We start from the raw sequence: 23,978 nt of genomic DNA, 5'->3' as shown, positions 1-23,978 counted from the left end.
ACATTCAGAATTTCTCAACTATTATGTTCAAAAGAAAGAAAAAGAGAAATATTTCCAAACTCTAGCCTAGAAGGTACGGATCAGAACACTTTGTATCAGAATTCACAAAGAACAGAATTCTTAGACATCTTTAGTCTCTGTTCTCCATTCATTTCAGCTCCAGAATTTGCTGAGCATTTTAAAAGCCATGACGATATGCTCCAGGTACACACTCTGCTCCACCAGGTGATCCTTTCATCTCATTCCAATTCTCCCGCTTAGTGTAAAACCAAATGCTTACCACTTAAATACTTTGCACTCTTTAACAAGCCTTTATAGTTGCTTAACCTTGGACATCAAACTCATTTTCATTATAAACGAAGTATAAAGCATAGCCTTGCCGGAGAGGTTTTATTAGCCCTTCAGCATTACTTCTGACCTTCCATTAGATTACTTGTTATTTGGGGCAGCAGGAATTTAACAATAGATAACAGGCAGAAAGCACTTACATTGGGCAGGATTTTTTAAAAAGTTATCTCAAAGAGCAAGCCCTTTTGCTCATCTTATTGCAAAGACACATGATTTCTCAGCAAGGCCCACATGCTTCCCTTAATTTGGTAGTTTTTCTTGGGTTTTTTCTTTTTTTCGTAACCTATTTCCTCCTAGTTTCTGAAACAGCTATGAAGACTGTCACCATCAGAAGTGAAACAGGCAGGAGGACGCAGGTTTAAAATAGCCTGGAATTATTTTTTCAAGATGTGTTTTCTTTTAAAATATGTGATTATATAATAATGTGGAGTACATGCTATTTCAAAGAATGAGCTGCGGCATCACTGTTAATTTAGCAAACATAATAGTTTTCATTTTCCTGAGCAGAATGCAACATGAGGACAGAACTAGAACCCCAACTTTAAGCAGTGGGTTATATGTAGAGTGAAATGTCCTTAGGTTTCTGAATGTAATGTTAGGTTTTATTGATATGGAACTAGAAGCATAAAAAATGATTGAATCTCAGAAAAGAGATGTGCATCTTCATTTATTTCAAAAGGTGGATCAAGACAAGGAATGCATCTGCACTGCAGAATTAATGAAGTTTGCAACCACTTTACCATGGCTCAATGCTACGGAATCACAGAAGTGTAGTTCTTCAAGGTCTTTCAACCTTTTCTGCCAAAGGGTGCTGGTGCTTCACCAGACTAAAACCCCAGGATTCCTGCTAAAATGGTGTCAAACTGCATTAATTCTACAGTGTAGAATGCATTAAAAGACCAGATAAGAACAATGATGCAGAAGGCAAACCTATGCCTAATGTACATCTACAGGTAATACACATCAGCCGATTTAGAGCAGAATTGATTGCTTGTTAGATTTGTGACAAAGGTTTTCTAAGGAATTAAACTTGAGCTACATATACATTGTAGAATTCATGCAGCTTGACTCCACTTTGACTGCCATGGCTCAATGCTATGGAATAATTGGAGTTTCATAAAGACTGTGCCGTCCGCCGGACAATAAAAAGCTATAAAACTGAAACGTGCTGTCCTTTATCCGGGCGAACTGCAAATCCCTATAAGCTGTCCTATAGATATTGAACGACTGAGTCTGGATAACTTCAAAAAAGGATGTTTATTCATACAAGGTTGTAAACCTGGCACAGATCTTAAAGTTGCAGAAAATGAAACAAATTTCCATAGGTTTTAGGTACAGAATTATCCCTGGTTCCAGAAGGCAAAAGTGATTATAAAACCACTATACCCTAATCACGCTGCCTATATTAGAAGGAGAAACTCTTTCCTTCCCTATCTTTACAGCAAAGATTAGTTCTAGAAGCGATGGAATAACTTTGCTCCTCTAACTAGATTTCCTATTCCAGATCAATATAATTCAATACTTATCTAATTTGGATAGGCTTAGATTGGCCTGGTTTTGAGGATGATTTGTCCCAGTTAGCCTTGCACAGCTCCAGCACGTTGGAAGACTATAGCCAGAATGAAACTCTAAAATGGAGACTAGACCCTGGTAAAAAGGGCGGTCCTAAGATGTTGCACTCTTTGACCAATCACTGCAAAGAAAACTGCAGCCAGCTCTTGCAGATTCCAAGCCACTTTTCCTAGGCTTTTGCAGCCAGAGGCTCAAACAAAATGTAAAGGAGGGAAAACAAACAAACGACCAATAGGTAAGGCAAACCATCGTCCTGGGGGACGGAACACTCCCCGCTAAATTCCCAGGATGTGGGAATTTACCAATCAAAAACATACAAACACCTTTGTATACACAACAATACAAACACTAGAACTTTAAACATCTCCAATAAGCAACACGAGGTCACTAATTGGTCTGTCCAAAATGGACACTTTGCCTCTGTTGCAAGTCTTTAATTGAACTTTCCTGACCTTACCGTCCGGGCAAGGAAAGGTCTTTAATACAATGCCCATGGGCCACGCATGGCGGGGCAAGTCTTTGTCCTTTAACAACACAAGGTTTCCCACCTTGAAATTGTCCTTTGGGGTTTGCCAGAGTCTTCTGGTTGGAAGCTGGCTTAAGTATTCGGCCTTCCACCTCTTCCAGAAGTGGTTGGCTAAGGTCTGCACATGCAAAATTGGTGCCACAGTCCGATCGAATTGACTTAATTGGCCCTCTGAGGGCTATGAACCTTTTCAATGCATTTAAAAATGATGAAGTGTCCATCCCTTCTATGACTTCTATATGGACAGCTCATATTACTAAACAAGTAAACAAAACTGCCCACCTCTTGTTATTTACAACACCACCCCTGGTTTTCCTAGTGACAACCTCCCAAGGACCAAACACATCGATTCCCACATGGGAAAAGGGTGGGTCTGTCAAAGTCCTATCCTGAGGTAGTTCTGCCATCAACTGACTTTGACAGTTTCGCCTAAGGCGCCTGCATTTAACACATTTGAAAATACAACTGTTGACCAAACTTTTAGCATTTACCACCCACAGGCCTTCATTTCTAAGGGTCGCCTCAGTCAGAGTTCTACCTTGATGATGGATTTTCTCATGGTAGTGACGAACCAACAACAAAGCAATATGGCTATTGGGGGGTACAATGATGGGGTTCTTTGTACACACTTTGAGTTTAGCCTTAGCTAACCTCTCACCCACTCTTAAAATGCCCTCTTTATCCAGAAATGGGTTCAGCTCACACAAGAAACTCCGGCTGGGGGTGTTAAGCCCTTGTTCTAACCTGGCTGTTTCTTGACTAAACTCATGCCTCTGAACTGACCTGAATATTACTCCCTTAGCCTTCAACATGTCCTGAACTTGCAAAGGCTGACTATCTTTGCAGACTAAGCGATGTATAAGCCTAGCAACTGCTCTAAGAAGACTGTGCCATTCCGAAAAACGTTCAAAATGGTGTCGTTCCAGACAAGATCTTTGGCCCATCTTGATTTCTGTGGTTGATTTGCAGGCTTTCACCTCTGCACTTCGTGAGACTTGAGCATTCATAATGTCCGAAAACCTTTGCTCATCTTTCGAGAGCGCTGTGGCTTCGTCTCTCTCAGAGACTTTGAAGATGGAGGAATACTCTGGAGTTATTGCTTGGCAGTAGACCGAGATATGACTTAGGCAACTGCGCACAAGTGTAGGACGTCCACCTTTAAGCACCTGTGCTTGATTGGAGTCCAACGACGATGGTGGGTGCATCTTGTTTATGCACACTGGGCCTATGACTGTCCAGCCTAATGGCAATTGTTGTGCGATAGGTGCACCTGGAGGTCCTTTAACTTGGTCGTTCACACAGAACAAGCTCGGGCAGTCCGAGCCAAGCAAAAGGGCAATGTCCACATCTGGCTGAAAGGCTGGTATAGCATTCTTTAACCGTCGCAAATGAGGATGAGCCTCCACAACTTCTCTAGTTACAATTTGTTTTTTGTTCCGAGGGATGGAGGAACACTCAATCAGGTCTGGCAACTTGAACTGTCTCTTCTGGTCGCAAGAGGAGACAACAAAGCCAGATGCTATGCGACCCTGCAACTTCTTTTTTCCTGCACACGTAGTCATAGTGTAGTCGACCATCTTGGTTTTAAGGTCAAACATGCGGAAGAACTCTGGAGTAGCCAGGGAGGCGTCGCTCTGTGAATCCAGGGCCACATAGAGTCTCTTTCTAAGCCAAGGGCTCTTGGCTGGATATACATCCGCTAGGCAGATAGGATGACAAACTCTGTACTGGTGCGAGTCAGAACACAGCTCTGTACAGGCGACTGCTGAAACTTCCACCTGCATCTCTGGTGCGGCTGGCTTGTCGGTGTCTTCGACTGCTGACTTTTCTTTTGGTGAAGCGTTCTCTTTGGGGTGGGAGATGATATTGGAGTTGTGCATTGCGGTGCAATGCTTGAGGCTGTTGCATTTCTCACACTTGATGTTTTCTTTGCAGTTGGATGCAAAGTGTGGAGTTGCTCCACAGCATCTAAAGCAGATTCCCTGCTTTTGAACTAGCTGTTGCCTTTCTTTGTATGTCTTTCTACTAAACTCCCTGCAGTTGGCCAAGCTGTGAGGCTTTTGGTGGATAGGGCAAAGCAACTCTTTTACCTCCGACCTGGGTTCGTCAGTCTTGTGTTGAGTTTCGACTGCCTTTACGCTGACAGGTCTATTGGCCTCTCTAGGTGGTTTCTTGTCCACTTCAGGTGCCTTCTCTGGCTGGGTCCCTTGGTATAAGGTGGGGAGGCCCGTCTGTGGATCATTCCTTTCTCTGGCTGCCCTGGTGATGAACTGGACCAAATGAGAAAATGGAGGGTATGCCTGGGAGTGGGCCTCCTTGTAGTTGAAGACCTCCTGTCCCCAGCGTTCTTGCAAAGTGAAGGGCAGCTTGGTCAAGATCTGCCTCTGGGACAGGTGCTGATCGAGGCACTTCAAACCGGGCAGTTCTGGATTCTCCTTGGCCGACTCTAATTCCGTAAGGAGATCGCTGAGGTCCCACAAGAGTTTGAAGTCTTTGAGTTTTAAAGCTGGGAACCTTTGGAGCTTGTCCATAAGAGATGCTTCAATCTCTGTGCTGGCCCCATACCTCTGCTGCAACCTGGCCCAGGCCTTTTCCAGGGCTTTGTCGGGATCGGCTACGTGGGCTGCGTAGATCTTCTTAACTTGTGAGGATGAGGCTGGGCCCAACCATGCAGCCAGAAGAGTCAGTTCTTCCTCAGGCAATAACTTTAAGTCTCTGATTGCTCTCTGGAAGGTGGCCTTCCAGAGAAGAAATTCCTCAGGCTTGTCCGAAAACTTTTCGACACCCTTGTCCTTAAGATCTCTTCTGGGGCTTCTGATGATGGAGACAAGCTGGGACTCTGGCGTCGAAGGGAACAATTGAGGAGTTTGCTGTTGTGGAGTGGACTCCCACCGTGCACCTTGCGTCAACCTTTGGCCTCTTGGAGGGATGACATCGACCACTGACGAATCGGTGGCTCCCTGTGCAGCTGTCTGTAAGGGCCAACTAGCACTCGGCCTTGAGGCCCTGATTGACTGACCTAGGGATTTAGCAGGAGGCACAGGTAGCTCGAGCAAGGGTGAGCTCCCCGCTATGACGCTCTGCTCTGCAGGAAACTCAAAAGTGACTTTGGGGCCCTGCTCTGGGTAAGGAGAGAAGTCTTCCTGTTCCTCATCCGAAAACTGGCTGTTTAAGCTATTAAGATGCACAAGCACCTTGGAAGAAGGGTCCTGCTTCGGCAACTGACTTACATTTTCTTCTGTGAGTGGCTCAATTAGGGCCTTGGCCAAAGTCTCAGCCCTTACCTTTTTGGCAGTAGCATCCATCCTTATTCTAAGCATTTCTATTTCACCTTGCCTGTTCTATTTGCATTTCGCTTTGTCTACGGGCCTGTTCTATTTGCATTTCGCTTTGTCTTTGGGCCTGTTCCATTTGCATTTCGCTTTGTCTACGGGCCTGTTCCATTTGCATTTCGCTTTGTCTACGGGCCTGTTCTATTTGCAGTCGTTGCTCTTCTTCTTTAAAGGGAAGGGTGAGATCAGCTGCCTTAGCATCAGCCTCCGCCCCCGCTACCTTGCTCTTTAGCTCCAGACGTGCAGCCTCCTTAATGTGCAAGGCAGCTAGGGAAGAGATGGCACTCCCAGCAGCAGAAGACTTGCTAGAGTGGCTATGTTTAGATGATGCACACTCCCTTAGTTTAGATACCTGGCTAGAGCGGTTAGACTTAAGACTAAGTGCCACAGCAGGTGATTTTAAAAGATTGGTCTCATGGCTGCATAAGGAAGCTAGGATTGCCCTCACCCTATTTTCTTTCTCATTAGTGTCAGCTAAAACACTCACTATTTCTAACTCTGAATCCTTGGCGTTAATGCGCTCGAGGACCTGGACTATCTTAGACACCAAACCCCTCCAAAGACCGAAGGTCTCTTCAAGGTCTGTCTGTAATATGGATGGCACCCTTGTAATACCCAAGCTCTCTATTCTGCCCATTAATGTTACAATGCGCTCCCATGCCGAACCTAACCTCACATGGAGGAGCTCCTTTTCATCTATTAGATGGGCTAGCATCTTGGCTGAAGGGTTCTTTATCCTTTGGGGCCTTTCATTCCTACTTTCAGCCTCAGAAGGAGGTATACCATCTGTATCGTCTTGAAATTGCATAGACATTATGTATTCTTAATAGCAAGTAAATTTACAACAAAGGCAAATGCAATATATAATACAATGCACAACACTTAACCATAGCAATATATATCACTAAGTAACTATACTTTACAAAGATTGTGACCTTTGGCGCCAGACTTTGGTGGGCAAGCTGCAAAATGCCAACTGACAGCAACTTGCCACTTGATACCTCCCTTGCCCGAGTGACGTAAACTGCCAAAATGGCGACTTCGCCAAATTTTCAAGCACCTCGTGCTCTGCGGCTCGAGGCCTGCCGCCGAAGGAGCACCGAGGCTGGCTTTGGAAAGGAGGAGAGAAAAGACGCCTCCTCCCCGCTGTGAAGGGAGGTCACCACCGCAGGTCGATGAGGCAGGTCACCACCGCAGGACGATGAGGCAGGTCACCACCGCAGGACGATGATGCAGGTCACCACCGCAGGACGATGAGGCAGGTCACCACCGCAGGACGATGAAGCAGGTCACCACCGCAGGACGATGAGGCAGGTCACCACCGCAGGACGATGAGGCAGGTCACCACCGCAGGACGATGAGGCAGGTCACCACCGCCAGGCGATGAGGCAGGTCACCACCGCAGGACGATGAGGCAGGTCACCACCGCCAGGCGATGAGGCAGGTCACCACCGCAGGACGAAGAGGCAGGTCACCACCGCCAGGCGACTGTCCCGGCTGAGTGCTTCTGGACTCACCACCTCCAGGACCTACTGCTGGGTTTTGCACAGCCGTGCAATTGCCGAAACAGCCGCAGGGCTACGCGCACACACGCGAGCTGAAGAGCAGGATACTGCAGAGGCTGAAGGAATGGAGCCCCACTCTCTCACTTGCCTTTCGGCCTGGCAGCAAGCTTTCACTGCAACAGACCCACAAAATCAAAGTCTCTATGGCCGTGCAAGCTAGCTGAAGCGGAAAAACCGCTGATCGTCCTCAAAACTGTGCCGTCCGCCGGACAATAAAAAGCTATAAAACTGAAACGTGCTGTCCTTTATCCGGGCGAACTGCAAATCCCTATAAGCTGTCCTATAGATATTGAACGACTGAGTCTGGATAACTTCAAAAAAGGATGTTTATTCATACAAGGTTGTAAACCTGGCACAGATCTTAAAGTTGCAGAAAATGAAACAAATTTCCATAGGTTTTAGGTACAGAATTATCCCTGGTTCCAGAAGGCAAAAGTGATTATAAAACCACTATACCCTAATCACGCTGCCTATATTAGAAGGAGAAACTCTTTCCTTCCCTATCTTTACAGCAAAGATTAGTTCTAGAAGCGATGGAATAACTTTGCTCCTCTAACTAGATTTCCTATTCCAGATCAATATAATTCAATACTTATCTAATTTGGATAGGCTTAGATTGGCCTGGTTTTGAGGATGATTTGTCCCAGTTAGCCTTGCACAGCTCCAGCACGTTGGAAGACTATAGCCAGAATGAAACTCTAAAATGGAGACTAGACCCTGGTAAAAAGGGCGGTCCTAAGATGTTGCACTCTTTGACCAATCACTGCAAAGAAAACTGCAGCCAGCTCTTGCAGATTCCAAGCCACTTTTCCTAGGCTTTTGCAGCCAGAGGCTCAAACAAAATGTAAAGGAGGGAAAACAAACAAACGACCAATAGGTAAGGCAAACCATCGTCCTGGGGGACGGAACAAAGACTTTAGCCTTCTCTGTCAGAGTCCTGGTGCCTCACCAAACTACAACTCTTAAGATTCCATAGCCTTGAGCTATGGAGTGGGGTCAAACTGCATTAATTCTACTATGCAATGTACCCTTTGACCCAGATATATTAGAGGTTACTCTTTTTAGGCTACACAGCATGCCACCCTCCTCTTCTCTGAGTATAGAGGCAAAAGGTGAAAGCTTAGTTCATTCTGGGACAACCTGAAAGATTCAACAAATCTTTTGTTCTCTCCACCATGGCACTGCTTCTGGTCTTTTTGAATTCCTGGGTGGAAATATGGTGGTGGCAGCCAAGAGCACTTAGTCCCTTGAGGGCAATTCTGAATTATCCATGGGTCATATCAAAATCCAAATTTTTGGCCCCAAAACTTGCTCTCGACTTAAACATGAGGACAATTTATATACGAGTATATATGGTATTTTCCATGAAGTTCAGTGACACATATTATTGACCGGCTAATAGTTAGAAAAATCAATTTCATAGTGGCTGCCAGGAATAATGCTGTATCTAGAACATTGTGTGAGGAAGGAGATTGATGACCTCAACCCTATACTTGGGTGCATCTACACTGTCAAAATCATGCAGCTCAATGCTATACAATTCTGAGACTGGTAGTTTTACAAGATCTTTAGTATTCTCTGCCAAAGAGTGTTGGTAGTACTACAATTTCCAGGACTTGATATAATTGACCCATGGCAGTTCAAGTGATGTTAAACGGCATGAATTTGACAGCATAGATGCACCTCATGTGCTGTGGCCATTTACTAATGGAGCAGGGATTTTGGAGGTGACCAAACCAAACCTGGCTGCAATTCTCATTCAAATCTCCAGCACCTGTATAGAGTGAATACAGATAACTTTGGGTAGCTAATGCAAATGTAGTTGTGTAATTTTCATAATGCTGATAACTGAAAAATTGCATTACAGATTTACTACTTTTCCTTCTCCCTTCTACTTATTCATACAACCAGTTTCATATAGTTAGCTGCAAATAGCAAAGATACTTTTGGACAGTACTGCTTTGGGCTGGGCGTGGAATAGGAAGGAACTGAAAACATGGCTGTGGAAACAAGCTTTTGAAAATGGTTAACTATAATCTAACCAATGGAATGTTTTCAATGTTTTACATGTCCTAATTGTAACTTAGTTTAATACTTATGAGTGATATTTTTGACCTATACTTAACATGTCTACTATTATTTATTCTTTCCTATGTATTATGATTTATTTTTACTTCTGTTGATTTTATTTTTCCAGAGTTGTCATTTGTTTATTATTATTTATATTGTCTTTCCTGTTGTAAGCCGCTCCGAGTCCCCTTGGGGAGAGGAGGCAGGATATAAATAAAGCTTGATTAATGTTATTATTATTGAAGATTTCTTATCATAAAAAACAACATAATTTTGAAAATTCCCTAATAACTAACTGCCCTGCCAATGGAAATGGTGTATAGGAAGGAGACCAAACATCCAAGACAAGTAAACAAAAAACCTCCCCAAAGTATCATGTTAATCAGCACAGATGCAAAATTTTACATATTTTTCTCATATGCAAATAATGAATACTGTCAAAACTTTTCTATTTCTAGTGTGTTTTATGCATCTTGATTTTTAGGGGGGAGTTTGGAAATTAAGTTATCCAAAATATCACTGTTTTGACCCTTTTTTTGCACTTGAAAAATGTGGTTTCATTTTTTTAAATTTATACTTTATATCTCTAGGTGATGGCATAGAAAAAATATTCTGGCTGCTGCAACCTTGCTATATTATTAGTATAGTTCCCTATGGACTGGGAGAGTGTGGCGTCCAGAGCAAAGCAAGCCCGTCTGAATACACCTAAGGATAAATTAATGTGGTGTTGTTGATACAAAAAGTAACATAGAAAGGCTGAGGTCAGTCTTGTTAACAAAATGAGCTTGATATTGTGGTATACCGTTCCCTTCCAATGGCATTGCTATCACCCCCAAGGGGGAATGGCGCTTGGCGGTTGTTTATCTGGATTCTATGATGCCGTGTCCTGCAGGGCATATTAAAGTCCATGAAATAATGATGAAGCTGAGGGGTAATTAAAAGCCATGGTGACATTGATCTGCTGAAATTTCAGAGGGAGATGAGGGCACACAGGGAGACTATCCATCTTACCTCATGCAGGGCCAGCTTGATTGCCCTACTGAGTATTGAAGATGGCTAAGTTCCTCACCTGTGGCCATGTGGGCTCCCAGTGCAGCAGACCTACTGGTTTAAGTGTTTTTCAAAACAGGAGGTTGAGGGAGTTGGTGTGGCCACAGCTGTTGTTCAATGGTCTTAAAGATTGGGGGAAACCATTTAAAGGCACAGAATTCTACACTCATATCTAAGGTTAGACCGATCTATCTATCTCCGGCTTTGGGGCACCTATGTGGATATAATAATACTACTGCCTGCAATCCAATTTTATGCAATAGCCCAAAGGGCAAAAAAGAGTTATTTTTTAGGAGACTAATGCCACCATGTTCAGTGTCTCATTCGCACATGATGAGAACTCCCATTTGATATTTTCCTGCTTAGATTTTTGTGATCATAGAAATAAAGTGTACAAAGAGGCAGTTGTTCCCCTGCTGAGAACACTTGGATAGAAAGAGGGTGTTTTAAGGCTAACTCTGCCACTCAGCAGGAAGAAGTGACCTGCTTCATAGGGAAGGGTAAATGAAGTAGGGAAATCATGTCTGATTGGTACAAAAAGACTCCCTAAAGCATAGATTGAAATGGGTAAGGACCATTTCAGGTGGCATCATGATGTTGGTTGGTTATCTAATGAGTCAGGGTATACTTTTGGTTCTGTACACAAAGGCACATCGGAAAGATCTTTAGGAATAGAAAATTGTTATAATCAATCATTATTGTTGTGCAGATGCAACAATTTGGTGCCTTCAATAATTGCTGATGGAACAGAATGCATCTTGCCTCAGGAATTATGTATTTTTGAGAGCTATGAATAGAGATTTAATGATAATTTGGAAACATTTTTGTTCTCCGTGAATATTATGATATCTTATGATAGAACTAATGGTCACTTGCCAGAGGATTTTGTACACTTGAAGGCATTGTTGTGGAAAAATTGCTAGCCCAATAAAAAATCTGTGAATAATATGCAAGCATTTTCACCGTCTTACCCAGTAGGGAAAATTATATATGTTGTGGAGAGTTACATACACAGACAAGACCATGTGTATATTTCAAGTATCTCGAGTAATAAAAATATGTAGAAATCAATTTTATTCAATGTAGAATGCATACAAATATATGCACCCTAATTTGTACAGAAATGTACACAGAAATGCAGTGTACACAAATACACCCATAGGGGTGGGCTGGCGACTCTCACAACCTGACAGGCAAAGAAAATGTGGTGCATATGATATTGGGTATCTGAGAAATTCAGCATATTTTCACATGTGTAATCACTACTGAGTTGTTGTGGTGTGCTCACAACCATCTGGAAACCACATAATAATGGGAGTAAACAGTTTCTTTAAATAGTCCTCCCTGTTCATCATTTGTTGTTCTTGCTATCACTGCCAATAATCTTAATGTTATACTGGTTGAAATGATCCCCTATGTTGATCACCATTTGTTCTTCCCCATTTTCTGCTTTCAGAATTGAGTCAGAATGAGCTAATTATGGTCTTCAGCTATACTTAATTTCTAACCACCACCAACCCAATACATTTTGAGGTGTTTTGGTTGTGTGTTCCTGCATGGAAGGGTGTGGACTGGATGGCCCTTGTGGTCTATTCCAATTCTATGATTCTAAGTGGTCCAAAATGATGGCAGCTACCTCAGGCTCTGAAACCATCTGGGAAGAAAATAAGAGAAAATAAGAGCCAAGGCACTCTATCTCCATGGCTTATGAAAATTATGGCAAATGCTAAATGACCTCACTGCTAAGTTGCTGGGGGAGTTCACATGATGTGTGGCTGGATTCACAGCACATCCACAACATCCAGCAATTAATTCATGTCAATGGCATATGGCATTCACTCCAGAGTTTCCAGGAATCTCTGGAGTGATCCTATAGTTAAGGATAGCAAATTGGATCAAATTCAGCCAATCCACTGTCCACATTGCCAATGGAGGCTTTCTGGCAACATCACATTTCTAGTAATGTCATTTCTGGTGCCAAAGATGTGATCAGAAATACAACATCTTGAGAAAGCCTGTGGGAGGGAGCTGCTTGCTAGGTTTGTTTTTTTTTTTTGAGATTTTGGAATAGTTTATTATACACAACAAGATATTCTGGACCTGGGACTGCAGTCTAAATGCAACATTCATGTATGTTTTATCTATACTTCATACTCATGGTCTGAATGTATATTATACACTATTTTTAATGTTGTACATGAAACACAGTTTGTGTGCAATTGAACCATCAAAAAGCAAAGAGGTCAGTCTCAGCCATTCAATTGGACAATTTTTAGCATTTCTATTCTGGATTTCAGGATAACGGATGCTCAGTCTGTATTTAGCTTACATTTAATCTAGTATTACATATATCTAATTTATAAAATATCAGTTTTAACCTACATAGAAGCATAATTATACAAATATTTCATTGCTATAAACTGAACCTCCCTCATCAGTTAACCCATTGAGCTATATATTATTTCTGACCCAGTTATAGACCTTGACATCTAACCCAGGGTTAGACCTTGATATCTGACCCTACCTTATGTCATCCCTCATGCAAATTGGGAATAATTCATTCAAAACCTGTAATAAATACAATATCTCATGCACATAGTTCCTGTTACTGTTAGACACTTTCCTTCTCCATCTGCTTTTATTCTTGTCTTTTATTTATGATGTAAATCATTTTATTCTTCAATGTCTCTGCCAACATTTCCAGGTTCTAAGTTTTTTCTCTTAATAAATGGTCATGATTTCAAAGTAACTCTTTGCTTTTACATTTCTAAATAAAATAATTTGTTGCTTTTAGCTTACTCATCTTGTTCATTTGAATCCTGAAATAGGAGTGAGGTTGCTAAATTCACTGATGTCCCCAAACTATTACAAAATCTGGAAGCAGAATAGGGAATGGGAAAATGCAGACCGAAGACAGTGAGGAATAATGCAAAATAAATAAATGATGACATAATTCCTTCAAGAAATGACCCTTTGTAGGTGAAGCGTCCTGGTAAATAATTTGATTAAAAGCACGACCCAGCCTGCAGCTGTGTGAAAAGGCAAAGCCCATGTTTAGGAGTTTTTGGGAATAAATATGAAATAAAATTAGTGATATTATAATATAATTATAGTTGTAGTCATCTATGGTACAGCCACCTTTATACTCATAGGCCTATTTACATGGGCCATATACTTTAAAGTAAGCCAAAAGTCACTCCTGGGAATAATAATAATAATAATAATAATAATAATAATAATAATAATAATTTATTTTTGTATCCCGCCTCCATCTCCCCGAAGGGACTTAAGCGGCTTACATGGGGAGAAGCCCAATCAACATGGTTAAAATGTAAAACAATATAAAATGACCAACATGACACAATATAAAAACAGCCATCAAACAACAACCAGTAGCCTGAAACAGTAAACAGTTTCTGGGCTTGGGCAGGCGACTAGTGTCCAAATGATGTCTAGGAACTTCTGGCCCCAAAATGGGGTAAAACTGGCTAATGCATTTTTAGCCAGTTTTACACGTTAGCAAAACTGGAATGCTTCTATTAAGCTCCAGAGCACTTTGGTGTGTGTGTGTGAACACCTGAATTTAATTTGGAACTAGTTCCTATTTTTACATAGGCCAATGCCACAATCCTGCTTTTTCCACACTCCATGGCACAGGGGAAAAGAGGATGGTACTTTTCTTGTTTGTTGTTGTTTGTTGTTACAGAGAACTCCAGGTCACAGCTGGGTGTTTTTCTCAATGTCAGTAATGACAGCTATGTGACTAAGAACCTCATCAGTTCCCAATGTGGGTGACAGCAAGGGAGGGGGGACTTGCCGGGCATTGTGGTGAATCTGTGGGTTACTTTCACACAGGGAAAGCATCGCTGCCCACCTTCCCCTCACACAGTCCCCATTGCTGGCAATGAGAACAGGGGAAGCCTCTTGTGTTCTTGCTCTGTCATGGGATGCTGAGAGCACAGTTCCTGGGTGGAGTCCTCCTGGAAGTAGCTGTGTATCATGTGAAGGGATCTGTCGGGCTCTGTCCAGGAACTGTACTTTCAGTGTCCTACCATGGGTCTGAAAGCCTGTGGGTTGGAGTTCTTAAAAGAAAAGAAGTAGCATGACTTTGCTGACACCCAGTGTGGACACCTCTGCAGTGGCAAACAATGACAAAGGCAAAGGTGACTGTCCAACAGGGTCAACCTAAGTTTGGCAACTGGATGGTGAAGACTCTACTTCCTCTGCTGCTGTGGTTTGGGAGCAGAGAGGTATAAACACCTTGGCAGATTTTGTGGCCTGTGTAGCTTATATAATTGAAAGATTTGCTTTAAAACCTAGTAAAAGTGTAAAGAAAGGAAATAAAAATGATAATCAAATCGCCATTGCAAGAACAACTGTCAGATAATCTCGCAAACTGTGAACTCCATGATTCTGTGTTGGACACCGTCATAGCAATTAAAGTGGAATCATAGCACTATAACAGAATGGTTTGAAAGGCCCATAGACTTTGGGCATCCCAGGCTTCCCTCATTTCAGGACCCACAAAATGGATACAGCTTATTTCCATTAATAACAGCTATAATTGTCAGTGAGAAAGCATTTTCATCCCCAGCACAGAAGACACATACAGGGAAATATAAACCCCATAACCTACTTAATTCTTTCCCAGTATCCAAGACAGTACAAAAGGGGAAGTGTAGATAAACTCTTTCCCTCTCCAACCCCCCTCACAAAAAAACCCCGCTCCATGCTGTCTGTGCCTCACTCTCCTTGAGTCTTCTTCGGTTTCTACTTTGTATTTAAATAATGCAAATTTGAAAGGGAAAGAATTCCCCCCTTCCCGACTCCTTCTACCCACCCCCACTGTGATGCCATTGCATAATTATATGGGCTGGTTGAAAGAATGAAACCCAGTTCAAAATGTATGAGTTCATTTTTATGTTCTACTGAGAAAATTTATTCAGTGTGACTGCTCAGTAGCGAGTGCAGTAAAACACCTTAATCCCTGGTTGAAGAAAGGTAATACCTTGACAGATGTGTGCCTCCTACTTTCCTTGCGGCCATGTTTCAACAACAAACCTTTATTTCTGCTTCTTGGCTGTAGCAGGGAGGGAAAAAATGAGCGGAGCAATAAAGCAGTCAGAGAAATCTCTGGAGCCAGGCAGCAATGCAATAGTAATGACAGATTTTTTAATGTGGCAGGAGAGATTGACAGGGAAATGTCTTCAGAGCAAACGCACGCCAGATGGAATGAAAACGGTTTATTGGAGTATGGAGATGCTACTGAACTGAATAGAGGGCGGGTTTAAGGTGGGTGTTTTATCTGATTCAAGTAAACAACAACAGCCCCATCATGACCCTAAATCCCTTCATTTGGCCATTGTGTAAACTAGTCTGTTAAAATGACAAATGGAAGTAGGGGAAATAAGGGTCTTTTTTCAAACTTAGAAAAACTTTGCCAAAAAGAAAAACCTTTTAAATTTTGAGCTGACCTGTGCTGTGCACACTAGAAGTGGAAAGTGGTGTGGATCAATTTTTTCCTCTTTCTCAATCTTCAAAAACAGAATTAAATTAATACTTGTTTCAGGCAGTTGTAAAAGTTTATTATCCTTTCTAAAATGAAAAGGGTGGTAGTAATACAGGGTTTGGAGTGGAAGGACAAAATCAAACAATATGTATATTTACCAAAAGTAAAGAATTTCTTTATATTAAATAAAATGCAGTCAGAAGTCTACCTTACAAGACAGGCTTTTAAAACAAAGCTGATCTTTTGTGCTTCTTTCCAACTACTGTTAACCAACACCTGGATTTTCTGCAGAATGGTCTTAACAACCCACATAAAGGTAAAGCACTGTAATATTTTATATGTTGTAAAAACCATGAAAACAGAAATGCGAGTGGTTGAGTGTATGTCTGAGTGATGTGTGTGTGCATCTGAGAGAGAGACAGAGAGAGAGGAGGGGAGATGGGAAGGTAATTGTTTTAGTGAATTTTAACACTTTGTGATCAGTGGAGGCAAATAAAGGGGAAAGGCAACAAAGATGTGCCCTTTTGTTTTGTTTCCTGAAGACTGTCTTTCTCCCAATAGTAGCTAGCCACAATGATGATAAATTCTCTTGTATTTGACCCTGTCAAAGAAATAGCAGGCACATACTTTAGATTTTGAGTAATCACACCATTTGGGAGGTGAATGCTACCTTTGTTGTGGGGAGTTTTATCCTGATTCCTGAGATTCAGAAAATGTAGAACATACACAAAAAAGTGGGGAGGGGGGAGTATGTTGTATGAATCTGAAAGGCAGAAATTAAAAAGAAAGATTGATGTATATGTGTATGGCCTTTCTTAATTTCTGATTGCATTAAAACTTTGCTTCTGTTCTTCCTATGCCATTTTCCCCTTTGCCTCAACAGCCCTGCAGAGCAAAGGTTCAAGTGAGTTTTCTGTTGTTACCATTGGCGTGTGAGCTACATATGCTACAACACAGTCTGTGGAAAGGTATGCAATGGGCAGGAATGGGGGCAGAGGGAGGAGAGATGGAGGACAGAAGCCCCAAGAAAGTCTGTAATGCCCCCCCCATCTCCCTGATGTCATTTCATCTGATAGCTACAGTATTAGGATAACAAAGCTTTAGGCAAAATGCTTAACACTGACAGGAAAAGTAATTGGCAAAGCCTGGTGACAATGTCCCCGTTCCCCCTTGCCCCTTTAAAAAAATGTCAAAGATATACCAATGGTCTCTTTTTTCAAAACAAAATGAGAGCATTCATATATTTTTGTTGCTATAATATTCTATTTAACCCTCCTTGGGTACTCAGTCTCATAATGCTTTAGGGAGGGTAAAGTTTGTTTCCCCCCCCCCCTTTTTTTTTTTTTTTTTTTTACTTTGCTGAGCTTGTTCTCTCCTGAGCCAGCATTGCTTGGTGCATTTTTTTCCTCTCCGTGATTTGCCAAAGCACACAAGCTGATAAGTGAGATACATAAGACTGAAAAAGAAATTAAAAGCCACCTTAAATGACTATAGTTTTCTCCTCCAACAACATGTGTGCATGCATACAGCCACACGCTCAAAGTACAAAATTAAAGGAGAGTAGCTCTTTCAAAGAAAATGAAGAAAAAAGAAAGAAAACCATGTGCTTGATGCTAACTCACTTTCTTTATTTGTTCAGGCAATTCAGAACAAACTCATCAGCATTCAGAAAATCAGAATTCATCTATGGCTTAGATATGCACAGAGCTTATTGACAATGGTGAGTAGTTTGAATTTTTTAAAAAAATAAATGTTCAGGCCCTTCATTTAGACATCGTATTTAGTTGTTGGAGAGGTGGCACTGCCTTCTTGGAAAGTTTGTTCAGTGATTTTTTTCCCAATTTCTCTGAAAAGCATGTGTCAAAAGGAAATGAATGCACGGCATATGTATTAATTGAAGTAAATGGTTTGATTTTCAACCCATCCAAGACGCTGTTACTTGGCACAATGTCCTTAACCCATTTTTTACTGTAGCCTAACAGGCTATGGAATATTAGTCTGTCTTCAGAGACCTGGGCAGTACCCAGAGACATTCTGACAAGTTTCAACAGCTGCCTTAATGAAGAATGCTTTTTGCTTATTTTGCCCAGGCTCAACAAAGAATTTAGTCTTTCCTATCCTTCACTCTTAAATTACTGCCTGACAGTGCACTGCATTTCTATTATTATGAGAATGTGAAGGGCATACCCAGATTCACCCTCAGATGAACTAGCCGAGTGCCTGGTGTTTTCATCTCATAAGATGCTATATACAAAATTTCCACCTCCAAGTGTGTTCATTAGTCATTTACAAATTATTTTTTATTCCTAAAATCACCAAGTATATCAGCAGGCTCTCACGCACCCCCGCACTGTGGAATTTTGATAATGTATGTCCTAACCGCTTAATTGATTGATTAGCTTACTGCCGCTTTCTGAGACACCAAATTTATCTTTAATAGCCGGAGTCAGGCACGGCAGGCAATCGAGGGGGGGGGGGGTGTCCCTTGGCGTCGATTTGCTCTTAACTGGAAAGTCATTACCACTTAATACATGTAGATTGTGTTGAAAGAAAATTATGTGTAATGAAATGAGGGAAAAATTAGTGGAGTGTTATGGGCGAAAGCAGATGTTACGGAGGAATTATGCTAGCAGAGATAATCACCTTCGCTAGCATTGTGTGTGCTGGGGTGTTAACTCAGGGAGAGAGAGTTGGTGAGTGAGCTAAACAAATGTATTGATTTACACGGATTTGTTCCTCCAAGCTAGAGCCATCCGTGACACACACTCAGCCACAAGGTTTGTGTTTCATAGGCTCAAGCTTTTCCTTTTCTGCTACTCTTCCCTTCGTGTAACATGCAGATGGACCTGCTTGAAACATGAGGGGGAAAGCTGTTGATATGCTGAGCATCATGAAGTCGAGAAGTATCCAAGGACAGTGAGCTGAACATCATGCTAAGATCTGGATGTTGTGTCCTTCCATCTGAACATTAGCTACTGAGGCAACAGCCATCAAACACGGGGCAGGCAGTGTTCTAAGTACCTGACAGCTTTGAGAAGGACTAACAACATAAGAGAAAATGCAAAAATGTCTCTTAGAAAGGTGAGGAATTATAACACTGGGTTATGTCAAAAGAAGCAGAAAGATTCTTGTCTTTATAGATCTATATTTGGCAAGAAAAAGAGAATAGATAATTAAAACAATAATTATAAAAAATTGATATGCTTGGGAAAATATGTTAAAATATTATTTATTTTTAAGTATCAACAGTATTCTAACAGTGTTAAAATAGCTAGTTCCGAGATGTGTATAACGTTTATTTATTTTAGTTGGTGTTATCTTTATTCTACTGAAAGCTTATTTGCTCTAAAAAAAATCTCTCCTTTATTGCTCATTTCCCAATAAAATAAAGTTGCCCCAGGAAGATATTACTTTGGAGATTTGACTATAAAAGCCACTGATAATTGGACTTTTCTGACATATTATAATGTACCTTTGCCTTTTAATGAAGCTTTTGCTACTCTTTTTTTTTGGGGGGGGGGGGTTAATTACAATAATACATACACGCCTTTCAAGATTCCAAGTCTCCTATTCCCAGTATTCTTGTAGGGCTAGCAAGAAGACTGTCAATTCACTTGTCACTATATTAATGAGTCAAAGAAAAGCAGCCAGTCAGCAATGAATCAATTGGAAAACTATGATGAATGCTTCAATAATTAAGGGAATAATTAAATTGCTGAATGTAGGATGGCTCTAAGTGAAACAGCTTTTGTAATGGTGTCATCTTGTTGTTTATAAAATACAAAAAAAGGAGCTGCCATTTAAATAATGTCACGGACATCCCGTTTAAACGTATTGGCGTCTTTCATTACTGAATCTGGCATTATTCTTGCATCCAAAGTTAAAACAGAGATCCTTTTGCCTTTAACCAGGCATAGAATAATAGCCTATTGATAGTAAAAGTTCTGTAAATATAGCTGAACTCCCTACTTGACATCACACTCAAAGTTTCACATACACAGCAGGAGAACATCCCTTTACTTGACAACAGTTGTATTTTTTGTGAATACACTGGTGGTCTTTTGAAACACAAATGCCATCAAGTGTGAACAATGGCCTCATGTCCTCAAAACACATCACAGCTCTTTGACATGTGTCGCTATCTATTTAAGGTTCATGCTTATTGTTCAGATTGTGTTTACATGAATGTCCAAAAGAAGCAAACAAAAGATCATACATCCTTTGAAACACTGTGTTTCCATTGTATTAATATTATCACAAGTACATGAATTGTACTGGTTGGGTATCCAAGTTAAGACTGGTGCATCTCCAACATTCAGCCCAATGGTGCCACTGCCTATACCAGGGATGGAGATTTTAGGGCTCCCCAGATGCTGTTGAACTGTAACTTCCACATGTAGCCAAAGATAAGATATGTTTCCAGTGCATTTCAATAGCAACTAGAAATATGCACAGTCCTCTCCCTGGCCTATATCAAGGGGATTGTGAGTTTTGCAGGGCATATATTCACTTTCACTGATAAGTAGAAATCCTACTGAAGAGTTAAAAGCTTCATTCATGCACTACTGACCATAATCCTTCAGCGGAACCATGTGGGGAATATGTTCATGTTTCATTTGTTTAAATGAAAACTGAGTTCTTTTTCCAGGGAACAAACTCATACCTATGGGAAACCCAAAGCAGTGCTGTATGTAAACCTAGAGTTTCTAAATGTTACCTTGCCAGAATTACAAAGATATGTGCATCTGGAGGGGTGGCCAAATCTGTCAGCTCTGTTGTGCCCTGGATTGGATTTTTTTGTTAAAGAAATCAAGTCCTTTCCATCTTGTATAAGAAGAAAAAATTGACAGAACTTACCAAAACATGAGCAGAACAAAATGTTCAGCTATATACATCAAGTACCTTTCATATGGACTGCTGAAGGTGGTCATGTTTCACTTCTATGTTATGTTCATGTCCAAAATGAGAAGTTTATAAAGGAAAAGAAGAAGAAGCTCTCGCTCAGCAACAAACATAACAAAGGGATTTAAAATCAAAGTTTTAAGAGCTAAGGCCTCAAACTCTCTGTCTGGATAGACTAATTTGTCAGTTTTACATGCCTTTTCTTTAAAAAGACGTTTTCAAAAAATGTGTGGTTATCAGTGAGTATTTTTTTTTCAAAACCGAACTATTTTGGATGAAATACACTATTTTCTGAGGGTATGTCTTGTTTTTCACAAAAAAGCTTTTAAAATGTTTATTCAAATGTCTCACCAAAATCCCAGTATTGGATACAAGAATGAATTAAACAAAAGATTTCTATTCCTATAGGTCTTAATGTCATATTCCTACAGAAGGGCATGGTGTAATTCCATTTTTGGAGAAAAACACTTCAGCCTAAATGCTGACAAGAAATCAAAATACTGTTAGACGCATAGTGATAGACTGAGGATTAACATGTCTTTGTTATGTATGTTGTTACTTGATTTTATCATGGTTTTCTACTTTGAATGCTATTTAGTAGCACCATCACCAACTCTATGAGATCCATGTTGGGTTGAAATCATCCAGCGCATTTCAGACCATCAAGGGAAGACAATGATTTTTATGAAATATCCTGGAGAATTGGGAAATATTAATATGTATGAGAGATGATTAAAATTGCATCTACACTGTAAAATTAATGCAGTTTGACACCACTTTAATTGCCATGAATCAATGTTATCAACATTTATAATAAAACATAGATGCATTGATCATTAGGTTTAGTGTCATAATTCTTACATAAAAATATCCATATAGAGACACAGAAAATTAGAACAGAAATAATTCAATGTGTAACAATTAGGTTAAACGTTTTCTCTGATTCTGGTGCCATACACCGTATAATGTAACACTTGAGTCAAAACAAAATAACACCTCTCCCTGAACAGCTTCCACACTCTCAGTTCCCTTCAAACCAAAATCCACTCTCGCCCACTCTTCCTATGTGTTCATAGCCTTATAAATTCTCTTTGCCTAATTCATTTCCTCTCAAGTTTTAACCTATTCCAATCTTCTCTTATCTCCATCTCTTTTTTATATGGCCCTAATTCTATTCTACCTGGCCCCATCTGAACTGACTGACAGATAAGTCTCTGGTTTTGTATTTGTTCTCCCCACAGCATGCCCCATAACACTGCCAAGACTGTGATAGACTGACTTTACACAGGGCTGCCAAGTTTCTCTTTTTATAAAGTAGGAGCTTAAGCCCATGGTTTTTATCACACCAACATGGTGTTTCATAACAGTCACATCACTATAGATAACGGGATACATAGTGAGTTGAGCAGTACATTTATTAATGTAAATGTGCCAGTTCATCAGTCTATGGTCTTGTGAGCAGTCTTATGCACACCCTTGAAACGCCACCTTCTTGTATTGTTCCCAATCCGGCATACCTAGCAGTTCATTAATTTTGTTATTATTTTTATATTTAGTGCAATTGTGTAATTCTAGCATTTTTTAAAATTGGCAATCACATATGTAAAAAGAATGCTAGTTGGCCACTTGGAGAATCCCAGTCGCTGACGTTTCCTTACTGCTGGAATGCCAGCACAGAAGTGGAAGAAGCCCATTACATCATGATGGATAGTAAGAATGTTTTACCCATCAGTAGCTACAGAAGGGAGAATATCGAATTGTTAGATCTGATGGGCAGGTTTGTCTACCTTTTGTGATAAAGTCCCATATTTTCTTAATTCACGTCTGACAGTCCGAGCCAGGCTATCTTTCAATATTTCTGAATCTGAAGCATTTTCCTGAGGGTAACTTCTGCTTGTGAAACTTCTGCTTGTGAAAATGTCATGAGTATGACACATCTAAGATTTTTTGTGTGACCGGCTAACATGGGGTCTAAAATCTTTCTGGAATAAGAACAAGGAGTGCTATTTCTTCTGTACACTGTAATTATACACTTCTAAAGTGTACTATGGGACAAGATTACTAGGCATGTTTAAACAATGTGCAAAGGACATTACATATATTTAGCATAGCATCTTACTTTCTGGTTTTGCTTGTTTCAGAGGGGTTGGTGTAGCGGGGGGGGGGGGGGGAGTTCGGTTTAGAGCCAGGGATGGAATTGGCCCCTGGACACAGTTGCTCACCAGTGCTCTAACTGGGATACTCTTCCTTTCAGTGGATGGACCTTTTTTTCTACCTTTGGAAGTGCTGGTCCCTAGGACATGGTTTTGTCTGAGCACATGGCCTTTCACCCTTAGTAAGTTTTCTCCCAAAATAATGTTTTTAAAATGAATGCTATTATATTATTATATTCTTTGACTTGAAAATTGTATTAGAGCATTCAGGAAAAACCTGTAGATAATGAAGTCACAATCAGTACTGAAAGTGCAGAAAAGGTCAGTTCATATCATAGGCCACAAAGATTGAAGTCCAAAGCACCCTTCATCTTGTTTTGAGTGCACATACATGTACATGAATGTCCATGTTATGATTGAGCCTCATGGCTCTGTTACTGACAGACGTGGGCGTAAGACTCCTCGAGAGTCAGATACTCTCGAGGAGCGAGAGAGAAAAAGACTGCGAGACATATTTGCAGCACCATCTGACGAGGAGTCTTTCGAAGGGTTTACGGAGAGAATGGAGGAGGGGCTGGTTAGCTCAGAGGAGGATGAGATGGATTGGACTCGGGTAAGGGAGGAAGTGGGTGCCACTGGCCATGATGGGACAGAAGATGAATGGGGACCTTCAGGATTAGACCCATGGTTTAGCTGGAGGGATGGGACGGGATCCACAGCTGGAGATGCTGTTGGGCGTAGTCAGAGGTGTTCCAGCTCTGACGAGGAAAGTGATGAGGAAACGCCCGGGTTAAGGAGGACAGCTGACAGTGATGAAGATTTGTAACTGGCATAAAATGGGGCTTGAGAGCAATTGCAAATTGCGTTGGGCAAGGTAATCTGGGCAAACGCTTGGGATCCGTGTGTGTGTGGGACGCTTCCCTGAAGACTTGTGTGCTTTCCTGTGCTGTG

At 41.1% G+C, this 23,978-nt stretch overlaps 1 long non-coding RNA gene across 4 annotated transcripts; it reads left to right on the top strand.

Moving 5' to 3' along the window:
• Positions 1-14,433: 14,433 nt before the first annotated feature.
• LOC103278650 (uncharacterized) lies at positions 14,434-21,708 on the top strand. 4 transcript variants are annotated; one of them, XR_010002183.1, is made up of 5 exons: positions 14,434-15,755; positions 16,264-16,288; positions 16,856-16,940; positions 17,612-17,692; positions 18,813-21,708. It is a non-coding gene; the product is annotated as an uncharacterized LOC103278650 (long non-coding RNA). The 4 variants fall into 4 exon arrangements; XR_010002181.1 differs by lacking the exon at positions 16,264-16,288 and having other exon boundaries at positions 14,435-15,755; XR_010002182.1 differs by having other exon boundaries at positions 14,436-16,288.
• Positions 21,709-23,978: the final 2,270 nt, after the last annotated feature.

Source organism: Anolis carolinensis, chromosome 1 (genome assembly GCF_035594765.1).
Source record: "Anolis carolinensis isolate JA03-04 chromosome 1, rAnoCar3.1.pri, whole genome shotgun sequence".
Taxonomy (NCBI): domain Eukaryota; kingdom Metazoa; phylum Chordata; class Lepidosauria; order Squamata; family Dactyloidae; genus Anolis; species Anolis carolinensis.
Note: the sequence above shows the minus strand (reverse complement) of the source record. Positions and strands in the feature narration are given on the sequence as shown.